The sequence below is a fragment of the Sabethes cyaneus genome, chromosome 2 (genome assembly GCF_943734655.1).
Source record: "Sabethes cyaneus chromosome 2, idSabCyanKW18_F2, whole genome shotgun sequence".
Lineage (NCBI taxonomy): Eukaryota > Metazoa > Arthropoda > Insecta > Diptera > Culicidae > Sabethes > Sabethes cyaneus.
The window spans coordinates 59617579-59634667 of record NC_071354.1 but is presented as its reverse complement, the minus strand read 5'-3'; the positions used below and the strand labels follow the sequence as shown (position 1 = coordinate 59634667).

Genomic DNA, 17089 nt, shown 5'->3' with positions numbered 1-17089 from the left:
ACAAATCCTCCAGAAATGTCGAGAGTACCGCGGGACCATGCATCATATTTTCGTGGATTTCAAGGCAGCATACGATACAGTTGAACGAGAACAGCTATGGCAGATAATGTACGAGTACGGTTTTCCGGATAAACTGACGCGGCTGACCAAAGCTACTCTGGAGTGAGTGATGTGCTACGTGCGCATTTCAGGGACACTCTCGAGTCTTTTCGAATCCAGCAGAGAGTTGCGGCAAGGGGATAAATTGTCGTGTATGTTATTCAACACCACTATTGACGGTGTGATCCGGCGAGCGGGCTTCGAAACGAGAGGAACGATCTTCAGCAACAGTAACCATCTCCTAGCCTTCGCAGATGACCTCGGCATCAATACTAGAAACGGCGGAAGCAATCTACGCCAGACTAAAAACGGAGGGCAGGAGGATTGGTTTACAAATCAATGCGACAATCAAAACTACGTTTGCGTCACGCGGACAGTGACTATTAAAGGCGATAAACTGGAAGTGGTTGATGACCTCGTACATTTGGGATCTCTGGTCGCCACGAATAATAACACGAGTAAGGTGATTCAACAGCGCATTCAAGCTGGAAGTCGATCCTACTTTTCCCTTCGCAAGACGATCCGATCAAGGAGCATACGTCGCCGCACAAAGCTGTTGATGTACAAAACGCTAATCATACTGGTAGTCCTCTACGGATATGAGTTAGTAACTATACATTAACTTGATTTTGCTATAGAAACATCAACGGTATTTATTTTAAAAACATTTGAATCAAATTTTCTCTTATTGGTTAGTCTTTTTAAGTATGACAGAAAAAAAGATCCACTCCATGTTTTTAAACAGAACAATAATTAAAACAAATTAAAACAAATTTTTAGTAGTCAACATGACCTCTTTTGGCCTCAATCACCAACTGAAGACGCTTTGGCATGCTTTCGATGAGGTTGCGGAGGTGCTGTGGGACCAGATCGCCCCAAGTCTTTTGCGGGGCTACAAAATACGTTTGTTTGTTTGTCACGCCTGTTTTATCCGGCTTGTTGTCAAGTATAGCCCAGCGATTTTGAATTGGGATCAAATCGGGGCTACCCTTCATCGCAATTCCGCCAAACTTTTTGTCGTCGTTTCTTGTTGAAGAGCTCAAATTTTGACTCATCTGACCGGATGACATGCTTCCAGAACTCCAGAGACTTGTTGTTGTGGTTTCTGGCAAAACGGAGCCATTTATTTTTGTTGACCTTGCTGGTCATCGGTCGTTTCCTTGCAAAATAGCTCTTTAAGCCCCGCTCTGTCATGCATCGTCGAATAGTGCGATCAGAAATCGTCAACTTCAACTCAACTTCCTTAACCAGCTCCAGGTCCTCGGTTCGCGCACTGCCATTTCGCTCCTCTTACCGGTTGATCAGCGACAGCTACAGCTTTAAAACCAATTCTTTTTATCAGTTGAAGTTCTCTTGCGACTTCCACAATAAATGTTTTAGACAAACAAAAACGATGAAGTGTAAAAATCGGCGGGCTCGCCAACGTAAACGATGCCGGACTATTGTGTAGTGAAATTCCTTCTTTTTAAGAACCCCACCAGCATCTGGAATAGCGAGGCCGAACGTGCTAGATGGTTGGGAACGCGCCACCAGTTGGGAACAAGTAGCCAAGGACCGAGTACAGTGGAGAGGAATTCTTGATATGGCAAAAGCCACCTTGGTTCTCTGCTGTTAGAAGAAAAAGCATTCCTACCCTAACAAAGCAAAAGCAAAGCCGAAACGTTATCGAAACTTGACCTTCTGTTTTTATACGACAGACTTCGCAGCCGAGTACAGGACAATTGCAGGGCCAGTTGCTACGATCATATTGACTCTAACAGCCTCCCCCAGCCGAGTTTCGAACATACGACGGCTGGCTTATTAGCGAAAATCATACCTCGAGACCAACTGGGAGACATCCCTACCCCGGCTTTAATGCCGACATCAAAGTCAAATATTGATTAGTTCGTGGTGGAACCAAAATGGCGGTGTGTGTTACAAGTTGTTGAATCCTGGAGATTCCATTACAGGCAGTTGGTACAAGCTACAATTGATTCGTAGTGCATTACGAAAAATACAGGATATAAATACAAAATACATGATAAAATTATCCAGGTACTCGTTCTCATATCGCAAAAAGTCGTGAAAAAGTGTTTGGAAACGCTCAAGTGGGATATTTCATCGCATCCGCCGCATTCTCCAGATATTGCTCCTTCTGAATGCTGGTTACTCCGACATATGAAGCAAGACTTAACAGGTCAGCGATTTATCTGGTACGGAGGCATCGAGAATTGGTTCAAAACTTGGATGAAATATTTTTTTCTAGGCAGAATGCGTAACTTGCCTAAGAGATGACTAGGAGTAGTAGCAAACCATAAACAGTACTTGAATTAATCTGTCAATTCATTTTGATTTTCAAATAAATAAATTTTTAACTGAATAAAACGGACTGAGGAAGTGTCGTACACTAGTATAACGCTTATATAGGTTGTATTTTGCCAGTCCTCATATGGTTCAAGAGCTACGCAGCATCGGTGAATCACAGGTACATATATGCCTATAGTTAGGCATACGCAAATCAGTGTTCCTATTTCACCAAATGCTCTAGCAAAAATAACTGGAGAATAAGGGCTTCTTTAGTAACCTATTTTACAAGTAATTTGCCAAAAATTTGGAAAGAAAGGACCCAGCTCACAGCGAAAATGATTGCTAATTGTGTCCTGTAATACTGGAATGTGTCTTATATAGAGCAAAAGTAAACCCTCATTCGGTTTGTTTATATATTGGACTTCGGCCCTATTGATTTGTTGGACTTTATTGCAAATGTGGTGTATTTTTAGAGAAAAAGTTTGTTAGTTTCTAGATTAGATTTAGTTTGTTAAGGAGTTGGTAATTTAAAGTTGAATTTATTGAAATTTAAACATCACTCTAAGTGATTTTTATAAAAAGAAAAACATCTTTTACTTTCATGTTTTAATTTTTTCTGTCATACATGGGATACTATCAGTATAATGCATATGTACACAACTTCATAGAAAAACTTCAATTCCAGATAAGCGAGTAACCTCAAAATAGAAACTCCGTTACCTTTGATAATTGGGTCGCCATGTAGCTTCAAACAATTTTATTTTTATTAAACACGAAAAATACCATACTTCAGCAGTCTACATTGAAAATCTCAAAGTCAACGTTTGTACTTGTAATGGAATTGTTAAAAACTTTTTGACTCACGTTTTGCTTATAAGGCTAGAATTTCCAAACGAGATTTTATTGTAATGATATTTGAAAAAATGAATTTTCTATTTCTAGATTTTGCTTTAACATCATAGAATATTAAGCTTTGTTTGTTGTGATTCTTAGTCTATAGTAACTGAGCCCGCTTCAACAATCTTGAATTAGAGGAAAGTTACTTTAACTCCAAATATGGCACAATTGTGTCTAAAAATAGTCCAACCCATGTCGCTACGTTAATAAGGGGGGTTGTGCAGACTCCTTTTGTCCAGCGCCTCTGTGGTTCATAGGTACACGGGTACCAACGAGCCACATGCCCTGCCGGGTGTTGTGGGTTCAAATCCGGTTATAATATCAGATTATAGCTTGGTTCGAGCCATGCACCATCCAGCATTGGACAAAAGGTAGGAGTCACAACGACAACTTGTTAAACGTAGCTACCTATTACCCCCCCCCCCCCCCCTTCCTTTCCATTCTTTCCCCTCCATTCCCAAAAAAAATCTTCTTCATTACTTTCCCTTACCGTCCCTTCATCAATTGTAGAACCATATCTTAACATATAAAGTAATTTTATTATAGCATTTCCATATAATTAAACGCGACTAACGGAAGCCCTCAAGACAGGAGGCAATAATAAGCAAACCAATTGCTAATGTATAAAAGGTGTTCACAAGGAAGTACAATTATTATACAGTAAGATCTTTTTTACTGTGGATTTAAAAATTAAACCATACGTAAAAAAGTATGAAAATCAAATCTAGAAAACATAAAAACATGAAAAAACATCAACAAATTGCACTACGCTATCTATTACTTATACCGATAGCCGCAAGGTGCAATTTGTGTCTTTCCCGTTTTCCAGGGCACAGACTGCCGATATCTGTAGCACCCGGAAGACGATAGATTGAACAATTGCCTCTGCAATCAATCGACTTCACTTGCATCATCGCACAATTTCACACACCAGTACGCTCGCTCCAGTATACGGGGTTCGACTTCATTCGCCGATGGATTCCTTTCGAACAACGGCACCCCTACCGTGCGCGTGCGTGTTTCTCACTCGCAGTGCGGTACTCGCAGTGTTTTCCACCGTGGTAACCTATCGAGGGAGGGGAAAGGAAAACTCCCCGTGTTGTGCTAATTGATAATGGTTCGACTGATAATTATCATAACCATAGCGAAAAGTGACGGGTGTTGTAACATCGGTGTAGTCCACGGGTATGGTAGCATGGCGCGAGGCGACGGCCGGTAAAAATCAATTCGTTGAACTCCTCTTCGATCGGTAATGCTTTTGAGCCAAATTGGTTATCCTCTCGCTGTTGAGCATGTCCATAATTGTGCCTTCGGTACGGTGGCGACATTGTCTTGGTTAGAAATACAATTGAAAGCTTAACAACGGGTAACGAGAATTGCGACAAAACCATTTCGAAGCGATGCGTCCTTGGTGGGCATTTTCTGAACCGTGAAGGAGCCTGGTCTAGTGGAAAATGTAAACGGTATAAAAATAAAGCTTAACAAAGATAATCTTGATTATCGATGGACATGGATACCAATTAAAAAAAAAGACCCGAGAACATCCGTTTCCTGCTTCCTTTGGGTAAAAGGAAGGAAATATGTTTTGTTGACCTCCGACCATGGGATAGCGGAACTAAATATATAAATTAAGGTATCTTAGTGATAAAGGATATACTCAATCTTCAGTTTTCCGATGAATATTATTCGAACCATACAATGAATCAGAAAAGTTTATTTCTCCTGCAAATGAGAGCACATGTCGATCAATTATCCCAACCCAGCTATCGGCTGTTTCTAGACCGGAGCAATCACATTAAAAAAACTGGATTTCAGTTTCGGCATCATTTCAAACCGTTTGCGAACGAAAGCAATTTATGCCATTTTTGAAAGCAAACTGAACTCGTTAAAGTTATTGTTTCAAACTGTGTACCTACTCAAGATCGGCACAAATTGAGTGAACCTTTTTAGGAACCGGCGCGGCGGCACCGGCCGTTAACGGATAAGTACCTATCACACTACTGGCTGCCCGGGAGGAGGGTCGATGCGTGGCGAATGATAAACACGGAGCTCAATTAGATTCGGTTGGACACAGCAGCTTTGCCTGGCTGCCCGCCAAACGTGAGGAACAAATGCGAAACGAAATGGCGGTCACGATTACCTAAAACTTGACCTTCGGAAAAAGTAATAACAATGGGTCGGGCAACTTCAAGTCTATCTACACTGATTAAAAATTAGTGTGAATAGCAAAAAGTGTTTGATTTGTTGCCATTGGTGGCGTATATTATTGACATTTTTTTCTTTACAGCTTTTGACTCGCACCAAGGCCAAGGGAGTTTCGCATTTTCTTAGAACTTTGAAGAACAGTATTAAGGTTCTAATCAGTCAATATCTGGACGCACAAAAGAGCTCTATCTCGGGTTTGGTTTGGACTTAAGAGAAGCAATATTAAGGTGAAAAACCTTGCACTATTTTAAAACATACTAAACAACTAAATTCGATTTGCTTTTGCTTTGTCTGAAAATACTACTGATCATCCTGAGCGGCCATTTTATTCCGCCCTCTCTTCATCGCTGTAGCATCTCAACTCATCTGGTCACTAATTTTCTGTTTCCACTTAGCAATTGACCAATATTTCCCAATCGGACGAAATTGGGGACAATTAAATGGGTTGGGGTCTTTTTCGACTAAATCCATTCCGTTGTGACGGTACCACTGAAGTGCCTCTCGGCTGTAGTGGCCAGCTTGCTATATCTGACCAAAACTTCACTGAGCCTTTGTGTGCTTTGATACGTGGAAGAATATATATTTTTCACTGGTCCACTTTCTTGTAGATCTTCGACTTCATGGTCTGATTTGTAACGAAAACCTTGAATTTCAGATGACAGATACGGATCATTTGCCTGATCGGCAGTTTCCTACCAAATTTTGAAATTTTGGAATTGTTGGAACTGTATTTTATGTGAACAAATAAACGACGGTAGTCTTCGCCAAATCTACTGTTAAAAGGTTCCAAGTCCTATACAGTAAATGAGTAGTGCATTCAGATCCTGTACTCTAATAACCGGCTGCCAAGTCTGTCGATAAAGAAGGGTCAGATCTTAAAGACGTTTGTACCTAGCATAGTCTTATGCTTTGTTGCTTCCAGATATTTTACCGAGCTTCTCAACTTGTTATTTATTTATTTCCTTATTTTTAGATGCCATTTCGACAACATTTCCCATTGATTACTTGACCTTCTAGTTAGCTACGAAATACGATGCTGGTCTGACAAGCCAGTCTTCGTAATGGTCGAATATCGGCTTGGCGGTGCTGCTGGATAGAGACAAATGGGATCGTTGCACTAGCCCTGTAATTCCTGAACTCTAACAGATGGCTGCGACGTTTGTCGATAAAAAAGAATCAAGTCTTTAAAGACGTTTAAGCTCAAGGCTTTGCTTGCTTGTCTCTTCAAGCAAGAAATAAAACAGCCAACGTAAAAGCTACTGAATCAAAAAATGCTGCTTTTATAAAGTTAAGCACCTTTTGTCATCCAGCCGAAGCAAAAGTTTTCAATTGAACGATTAGGTGGAGGATTGCACTGGGGACACGGAAGAGATACCCATCTTTTGTTAATATTGAAACATATTAAAACCTAATTTATGACTGTTCCAGCTTTACGGTTACGACGACAAAGCAAGATGCACATTTCGAAATCGTCTTTAAATTGATCCAAGCCCAATTCGCTTGATTTGATTTCTTTTGATTCTTCAGAATCCATTCAAATAGAGTTTGAGGCAATAATTGATTACGACGAATTTTATGTTAACTCATTAGCTTTCACCTGGTCGCCAACCGAATACTCTCCGTATAACAATGCGAAACAAGACATTAAGCTTCAATAGGTCACTACAAATCTGTAATCGCTTTCCGGAACTTAGAAAAGGCTCACAGAAAATTTTTGAGCATTTTAGGCTTGTATTCATAATCTCTATAGCTGCAACTTCTAATGCTACGGCCTATGATATCTGATAAATATGTTGCGAGTTGAAAGTAGACCAGCCAAAAAGTACATTTTTATGTGAACTTATCTTTGTCTGTAACACACTCTTCGAAAAAATCCTGTAAATTTACGTCTTTTGGCATGCACATAAATGGAACGTCGCAATCATATAAAACTGCATGTATTCCACAATATAAAATATCGCACTGTGTGTTGCATACTTGTAGGCTTATTTATTACATTTGACTTGATGTAAAAATATATCTTTAAAAACGGTTTTGGCTGTTTACGTTTTATTTAATGGAAAAACATACATGATTTTTGTTACGTGATCATTAATGTGTGTGCATTTCAGTTTACGTCGAATGTGCGATTCATTGTTTCATTTTGTGCAGGACAGAAACTAATTGTTGTATTCAACTCTACTGAGTGCAGTATTTTTAATATTTTTTGTTGTTGAAAATTCTTTTTTTATTTCATATTTGAGAGGCTCTCAGCCTGAGGCTGGTTCGCCTCGTTGACTGAAAATTCATTTAAATGTGGTACAATTGGACGAATGTTCTAAAAATTACATTAAAGTTTGTCATAATGTAAAGCCTTGTCGGCGTAAAGTTGATGCTACATTTCGACGGAATTTGTATTTTACTTTTTTGTTCGATGGTGTACTGTTGGTGTACAGGATAATTGCGAGGCTACGATTCTATTAACTCTAACAGTCTCTCCCAGTCGAGATTCGAACATCATCTGATGTGTAGATCTGAGTCGACGATGCCATCGACAAGTGACGATCGATGACCATACCTGGAAATGCTTCATGTGCATACAGGACCAGCTAAGCTAGGAGGTGCGAACTTGAGCGCCTGTTCCCCTACTGAGGGGCGGCTCAAACAGCGTCTGTCTCGGAGTGAACCGCTGAATACGAAATTTTGTATCCCGCAAGCTATATTTAAGATGGCAGATCCATCAGCTGGATGTAGGTATCGTGAACCCGTTAAGGTAGTATACCGAAACCCTTATTTACCACGAAAAACGACCATGGAAATACGGAACAGATCAATCGGTAGAGAACAGCTGACACGAGCTGATCTGCTTGGGCAAGAGCTACATCGGCTCGTAGTGAAGATCGTTGCTATACAGGATGTTCTGGGGCCAAATTCCGAAAAAAGGAATCCCGTGCAGTAGACCCTATTGCAGACACTTCTTTCAACGACAGTTGGACGAGCTCTACGACAAGCTCGAGCGAACCTATAGAGAGTGTCCAAAACATGACGAGAAAATCATCATGGGAGATGCAAATGCGCAGATCGAGAGGAAGCAATTCTTCCGTCCTGTCATTAGAACACATAGCCTTTATCTGTCGACCAATGATAACCGTCTGAGGCTCATAAATTTTGAAGCGACCAGAGGAAGGGCAACCTGCAGCACCTACTTTCCACGTTTGAATATTCGGAAACACACCTGGGGGCTTCCAAATGGAGACTCTACTCAGACCAATCATGCTCTGATTGACTGTCGGCACTTTTTGAATGTCTTCGATGCACGATCTTTTCGGGGACCAAATATCGCATCAGGAAGAAAGGGGAAGAAGATTTAAGTGGGCTGTGAAGGAACATCTGGAATCTGGTATGCCATTGTAACAACTGCGAGAAAGGTGCTAGGTACGACGCGTGGAAGACATCGTGATAGCTGGTTTGCTGCTGAATTCCGAGAGTGATAGATGCGAAGAACTAGGCCAGCATTCGCATGCTCACTGCGGCTATCACGTCAGAGCAAAGAAAGGTATAGAAAAAAGAACCCGCCGCCTTAAAACGTGAGTACGAGCAGCACATACTCGCCTGCGCAGAAACGCGATTCGCCTGCAACTATACACGGAGTTTTTACAAAACGGTGAAGTGAAGGAATTTTGACACACGGGTTGGATGATCTCATTTGTCCTATTTTTAAACATCGGGCATCGACTTGAGTGTAAAAGCTATCGAGACTTTACATTGCTCTATTCAGCATTCAGGTGCTCTCCCGTAACCTGTTCTGTAAACTGAGTCCGTTAGCGGAGTCCTTCGTCGGCGAGTACCAAGCTGGTTTTCGTGAGGGTCACTCCACGACGGATCACATATTTACCCTACGGTAGTTACTAGACAAGTTCCGGCAACACAACTAGCAGACTCATCATCTGTTTGTGGATTCTAAGGCGACATACGATTCAGCCAAACGAAATGAGCTGTAGCAAATAATGCTTGAACATGGTTTTACGACGAAATTAGTTACGCTAATTCGTGCGCTAATTACGCTAATTCGGAGACAAATCTCTGCAACTTCCGTGACGTTAGATGGATTGAAGCAAGGGGATATCCTCGGAATCAACCGTAGAGCAGTGGAACAGGCCTTTATTGCTTTTAACTGAGAAACATCGAGATTGGGATTTATCATTAATGCCGTCTAAACGATGAACACGGTTGCTTGCAGGGAATGTGGCACTCCAAATGGTGTTGGTGTCGAGGTGGAGTTGGATGACGAACGGTATGAAGTAGTGAAGGTATTCATCATCTTGGTGCACTCGTGGCATGTGACAACGTTGTAATCCGTGAAGTAAAACGACGAATTGCAGCCGCAAATAGGACTTTCTAAAGCTTGCTTCATTTAGAATTGGAACAAACTTTTGCTCCTATTGTGACGCTCTTGGTGGACGGATTTGGAAGTTCTTGGCGCTCAGGTGGCGGAAATTTTGTTAGCTTCACCTATGTATTTTTGACATTCCGCTTTCCGCAAAACGAGTGTATTTTGTAAACAAACAACATAGAAGCCAAAAAAAGGGAAAACTTGTCCACAGTTATTTGGAAAATCCATTGTAGTGTGCATCTAGGCTAGCTAAACAGCTGGAATTGCCCAGAAATACCGTATGGCGCGTTATCAAACGGTATAAGGAAACATTGACGACGATTCGGAAGCCTCAAGCTAATTATCGGAGTGGAAACTACGTGGTAAGACTTTGAAGACCATCAAGAGGGATCCCAATCTGTCGGATCATGATTTGGCCATGAAATTCGGTGCTGCTCATAGTGCCTTGAGGACGACTCCGGGAAGGAATCAAGTCGTATCGAGCTAACAAACAGCCAAACCGAGCCATAAAACAGAACAGTGTGGCCAAAATCCGTGCTCGAAAGCTATACGACCGGGTGCTAACCAAGTTCGACGGGCGTCTTCTGATGGACGATGAAACCAATGTCAAGGCTGACTTCGGGCAAATGTCAGGTCAAAAATTTTACTTGGAAACGGCTTGGGGGGATGTTTCAAGCAAATTTAAATTTGTTTTTGCCGACTAATTTACACGAAAATTTATGATTTGGCAGGGCATTTGCAGCTGTGGCAGAAAAACGAAAATTTTCGTTACAAATAAGACAATGACGTCGGAACTGTGCCAAAAGGAGAGTCACCAAAAACGAATTTTGCCGTTCATTCGATCCCACCACCATGCCGTGATGTTTTGGCCAGCTTCGGCAAGCTATTATTACAGCGAAGTCGTTCAAGAATGGTATGCAGAGAAACGGGTCCAGTTTGTTCCGAAAGACCTTAACCTTCCCAATTGCCCCCAGTTTCGCCGTATTGAGAAATACTGGACAACCATGAAGAGGAGACTCATGACGAAGGGAAAAGTTGTCAAAGACATCAATCAGATAAAGACCTGGTGGAATAAGATAGCCAAAACGATGGACGAAGAAAGTGTACGCCGCCTAATGAGCCATATTACAGAAAAAGTTCGATAATCCCTTCGAAACCGTGACGAATATTTTTATCCGTATTTTTTCTTAAAAGTATGAAGAAAATTCTACATTTGTGGAAGAAAAGATCTTGAATTCAATAATAAATAACTGAAATACACCCAATTGTTTTTGTTCCAATACTATCTGAAGCCAGCTTTACGGATTACGTTTTCAACTAAAGTCCCGTTGCAAATATGTACACAACTGACGCTCTACAGAACACTAATCCTCCCGGTGGCCCTTTACGAACATGACTTATGGGCGCTAAAGGAAGGTGATCGACGAGTGCGTAAAATTCTGCGATCAATACTTGGTGGCCAAATGGAAAAAGAAGTGTGGCGCACACGCATGAACCACAAACTCTAACAAGTATACAAGTATGCTGATATAATGAAGGTAGAACAATGTGACAGGCTGCGGTGGACTGGACACGTGGCCAGAATGCCGAACGAAAGAGTAGCCAAACCTGTTTTTCGTAGAAAATCAGAAAGAGGTTGAAGAGACTTCGGGGCCGACCCCTACAGAGACTATAGGTTACGGAGGCACTCAAAAATCGCCAAATTTTGAATCAAAACGGAGAGTAGCATCACAATTAAAGGTAACCCTCCGTTATGATTCAAAATTTAGCGGTTTTGAGTGCCTTGTCACCTCTGTAACCTATAGCTTCTGTACCGACCCCGCACCGCCGTCAAAGAAGCTTGAATAAGTTACACTAAATACAAACAATATACCAAAAACAACTTTATTGATTAATGTAAGACTAATAATCCGTGGTGGGCGTACAGCGCCATCCACCGTCTTATTCGGGAAACTGCTGTATAACCTTAACAGTCTTCAAATGATGTCTACAACAAAGTTGTACAGTATTACAAAGCGCATTTAAAAAAAGTTATCACTGTTAAAAACCTTTTTTTGTAAAAATGAAAACTACATCAAATTTAAAAAAATATATATAACTTGCTATATTGTTCTGAAGTATGCTGATGATGATGGTCCCACCTCATACCCCCACAACGGTTTGAGCGGGACGATTAATCTAATTAAGATATTTATGATATAACAATGTAGCCAGGTTCTAATACAGACATATCAAACTTTCAAGTGAATATCAAAATTTCAAAAAATGTCCAAGGCTAGTCCGAAACGTTTCCAACCCGAAAATTATCTGGACTTGATTAGGAATCAAACCTAATATTTTGAGCCTCAGCTAGTCAGAATTGGTTGTAGATAACGATCAAGAACTACGAGGGAGATCCTGCAGTCTTTTGGTACTCGGCCCCGCCGTGAGCGATGGTATACGAGTTCCAAAGTCCACAAGCAAACCCAAGCCTGTCCAGCTGCTGCTCCGAACCCTTTGTACAGGACTTTAACCTGATCATTCAATTTCAAGATTATCTATGTCTGTTCTCGCACGCGTGGCTCAAATATGTGTAGTCTTCTGTATACCTTTTTTAAATTAATAATAATAACAATTTTAAATGCATCATCATCAGTGAACATGATAACTTAATATATCCAAAAAATATACAAAAATTAAAAAAATATACAATCTTCTTGAATCAATACAAAAAAATTAATTGAATTGTGTCTAGTTAATTCCTTCGTACAACAGAGAGTTCTGTGATCTTCCAAACAAAAAGTGTGGTGTTCTTGCATCTTCCGCGTTTCTAGTGTTGTACGCATGCAAATCACTTCTCCTTTCAATTCGATCACACAAGTATCGAGACAGCATTCCATTAAGGATTTTATAAAGAAACACCATTGTCAAAAAATAAACTCTTTGCTTCACAGAAAGCCATTGCAATGCGTCCAGCATAATATGTGAGGAAGTGTACCTATTACATCTTAAAATTAATCGCATAACTTTATTTTGTAAGCACTGCAACTTCAATATTTGTGTTTCGTTGGCAAGGAACAGGATGGATGAACAAAAGTCTATATGTGGTGAAATAATTGACTTATATAAAAGAATTTTACTACTAATCGTCAATTCATTTTTTAAACGGCACAACACACCGTACTTTTTCGCCATTTTTTTGATGAGATTATCAATGTGAGACTTAAAGGTTAACTTGTCATTAATCATTACTGCAAGATACTTTAGTTCATTTACGCGATCAATAGTCTCACCATCAATTTCAACGTTTACGTCTGGTTTGGAGTTGGCTGAAATAATCATATATTTTGTTTTGCTAATGTTGAGCTTAAGCTGTTGAAATTTCAACCAATTCGAAAGATAATGTAAATCTTGGTTTAATTGTATTGCAATAAATAGAACCATGTCATCAGTAAACAAATGTATGTCGCAGAACCGAACTCGTTTCATGTCATTGATATAAATTATGAACAAAAGGGGCCCCAATACACTTCCTTGTGGTACACCAAGTGTGTTGGCAATGGAATCAGAGTTCAAATTATCAAAGCGAGTTTTCTGAGTTCTTTCACATAAATAGCTTTCAAACCATTTATATGCCATCCCCACAATACCAAATCGCTTCAAAGTTTGTAGTGATCCCAAAATCCTCATTTTTGCCCGATTTGTCTGAAGATCGTTCATAAGGAAGTGGTCCAGTTTTTAATTGTTAAACCAATTTTAATGATTTTGGTAGCAAATAGACGTAGGTGCCCATTAAGAGATATTAGTATAAAAAACAACGATCAAATCAAATTAGACTGAACCTTTTAAGTAACCAGAAGATTAAGATGTGACAATTATGCATGACTTTAGCTTTAAATTAAAAAATAAAACACATGTATTTGAATAGTATGCAAGATTGACAACAGATGGAGGTTGATGAAGTTAAAAAGAAAACACAGCAAATCCCACGACTGTTGCTCAACCTAGGCGGAACATACGGACTTCCATTTTATTTGTTGAAATCGCAGCACCCGTATGTTACATCGCCATTGCAATCAGGAAATCTTTACTGCAAGCCAATTAAAGCAACGAACCTTATTGTACCCTCGCCTCGACGTACATTATTGTTATGTCCACCACAAGTCCGTTCGTCTGAAATGCGGCAACGAAACTAATTTTGCAAAAAAAAAGACGCGCCAAAAGCGCCAAGAGGCGGTTCGTAACCAAATGGGTTGAGTACTTTTTACAAGTGGTACAACAGGTAGGTACTAAACTAAAGTAATAAAGCTACCCCGAATACCTTGAGTGACGGTCTACTGCAGCTATCGTCGTTCGGTGTATTGTGGCCGCCAGCGTAATGCACGCAGTTTTGCCGCTGCGCCGTGTGGATTCCTTGCGCGAAATGCTCCAAAATTAATTTAAGTTCAATAATCCTGTTTACTGGCCGTCGCTGTTGTACCGTGCGGAATTTGCTTTCTTCATTGCACACATTTCGTCTGACGTTCCCCTCGATTATTTCCACTTTTATTGCTTCGTGTTTCTTTGTAGCCCATTCAACCGATCGTACATAAATGAAACCAATAATTTTCCACTTTATTAATTAACTGTTGTTGTTGCTGTTGTTGCAAGGCGTTATGTACGTTTCTAGAATTGCTTTTGTAGGCAATCCGGCACACAAAAATAAACAGCTGCAACAATCACTATTCTTCTTTTCACCGGTTAAGCTTATTTCTGCCAAAAAACATGCGGTTTGCGAGTGGTGCTTATCGAAAAATATCGGCGGCTACTGTGTTTTTCGATACCATGGACTGAATGGCTCTAGTTATTGCACTTCACCAGACACCACGTCTTCAGACTCACGTCCTCGCAAATAAACACTCATACAACAAGCACAAAAATCCGTTTTTTGCACTAATAAACACAGCTGAATTTATTTACCTTCCAGCTCGATTTATCTTTTTTTCGTACCTCACCACAAGTCTAAGGTTTGCGATATTTAATCCACTTTCAAATAGATCACAACTCATCAACAGTTACTGCGCATTGGGAGTCAGCCAACCATCACACAAAAAGCGAGTGGCGTTCACTTCCCAAATCCTATCGCCTTCAGAACATTAATGAGTACATAACTTCTTCTACACAGCTGCCAGTACTATCGAACGCACTTCCTCAAACTGAAAGCTAGCCTTTTCTTTAGCATACCATTTTTCCAATTTCCACTGTTTCTAGCCCATCAAGCATTGATTGCCGATTGGCGGCCCACACTCACTCTCGGACGTTCCGTTACGCGAATCGACCGCGAACTGGAATCAGCGCGGTTTGTCTGAAAAGCACCCCAGTTGGCCTATTGCTGCACACCGTTCGAATCCGACTGAGCAAGAGCACCCGGCAGGTACCTATCTGGAACCTTGCCACGAGAGAAGAAAGCCTGGAAATTATGGTACCTACGCAGACCGCAGCAATACACACAACACTTCACAACGCCACCGGTGTGGTTGGCTCCGACTGACAGACTGATATCGCTCTGTTGTGGTGCGTGCTTCCGCGGCGGCCGTGCCGACAGATCACCGTAAACAGAGAGGAACGCGAACGCGCGGTGTGTGGAATCAGCACGAGAGCATGAAGCCCGCGTGAGAGCGCGCACTTGAAAAGAAGGAGAGTTTAGTGTGATCACGAAATGGAAATTTAACCGCAAACTTTGGCGATCATCGCTTAGCCGGTGGCGGTGTACGCGGTGATAAGACCATAAACGAATTAAATGTACCGCATTTGTTGTTTTGGTGCATTTTTCAGATAAGAATGACGTACTTCACTGTGTGATTAATTTGGAGTTATTTTTGCACCGGCAGAATTTAGCATCTAGCATTTTTAGCATTTTTTGCAAAAGTCATATTTTTCTAGGATAAATTGAGCTTCTTAATCTCGAAAATGAGTAAAAGAAATTTGATTCCATTTAATTCTACTATTTCCTTTTATTCATACTAGAAAAATTATTATTTTTTCAAATCCAAATTCACCAAATTTTAAGTGTTCATCTTGTTGTGTAAGCAAATGAGCAGTATTTCTACTACATACATACATCCACTTTCATACGGTTAGATGGCTTTTCCAATATAAAGGTGTTAAGTATCCAGGTAACCAATAAGCATTACCAGTGCGATTTAAATGCAAGCCAATAAACATTTAAGTCACCTTAAATGATACTTAAAAACTGCTTGGTTGAACTATACGGCTACTTTACTGCTAACCCTCTTATACAATGATTATTTGCACCTGATTACTGACAAGAAGAATTTGAATAGAATTGATGGAATGGATGCCAATTTACAACAGTCATGCAGTCAAAAAACTACTATACACTAGCGTGCAGTAGTAAAAAACGCCAGGAATGCCAATAAACAGTTGACTTGGCAACTGTTATGGTTACCGGGGTACATTGTACGAGCTACGACGGAATGCCGATTCATTTATGAAGACCCTCGTTTTTCCAAAGCATTCATTTGACACGGCTCATTTGTAGAGATCATCCTTTTATCATGCAACCGAAAGTGAAAGAATGCAATCGGTTCCAGGGTTGGAATATCCCCAAGATCATGAAAACTGTTTTCTGAAAGAGTGCTTACCAGAGTCAGAAGAGTTAGACGCAGATTTAGAAGAGACAACATAAATAAATATAGCCAACACATGATTTATGATCCTACCTCAACCCTTTTAAATCGGATTTCCATCAACTAGGTTCATGAAAGCACGATCGAAGACGGCACTGAAAATAAGTAATTTGTTGTAGGTATTTGAGTTGATTTTTTACGATGTTTGTTATAAAACTCGTGTTAGTTAATCGACATTGGACCACGAAAGTGCGTTCCAAAGTCCGGTTCAAAGACCGATCGGAACAAAAGCTGAAAATCTACTCTTTTATCAGATCGCATCCGGAACCAGACCGGACTGAATACTCCTCTTAATCCTCCGGTAGACACATTTTATTTCCGCTTGAACAAAGTGCTCGAATTTTGATTACTTTCTTTTGTGATCCGTAGCCCGGATTTGTGAGTAGAAACCTCCAATTTTGAAAAATATTATTTATTTTTACAAACAAATATTGACCCTGCAAAGGCAGCCTTCAGCACGTATGTTACAAAAAAGTTGGTTCGTGGTAGGCTCGTTGGAGAGCTCAATTTCGGAAGCAGCTTTTGGGCCTAAAAGCGGCATTCTGTTTAAAGAAATGTATTC

The 17089-nt window shown here is 40.5% G+C and overlaps 1 protein-coding gene across 2 annotated transcripts in view; it reads right to left on the bottom strand.

Annotated features, from left to right (window-relative positions):
* LOC128734475 (uncharacterized) overlaps positions 1-17089 on the bottom strand; it is a 184871-nt gene that overhangs the window by 102675 nt on the left and 65107 nt on the right. The window contains exon 1 of one of the 2 annotated variants that reach the window (XM_053828694.1): positions 14160-15291. The exons of the other annotated variant lie outside the window; for it this stretch is intronic. The gene's annotated coding sequence lies outside the window, so the exon portion shown is untranslated. Of the gene's footprint in view, positions 1-14159; positions 15292-17089 lie in introns of those variants that run through there. 2 annotated transcript variants of the gene reach the window in all.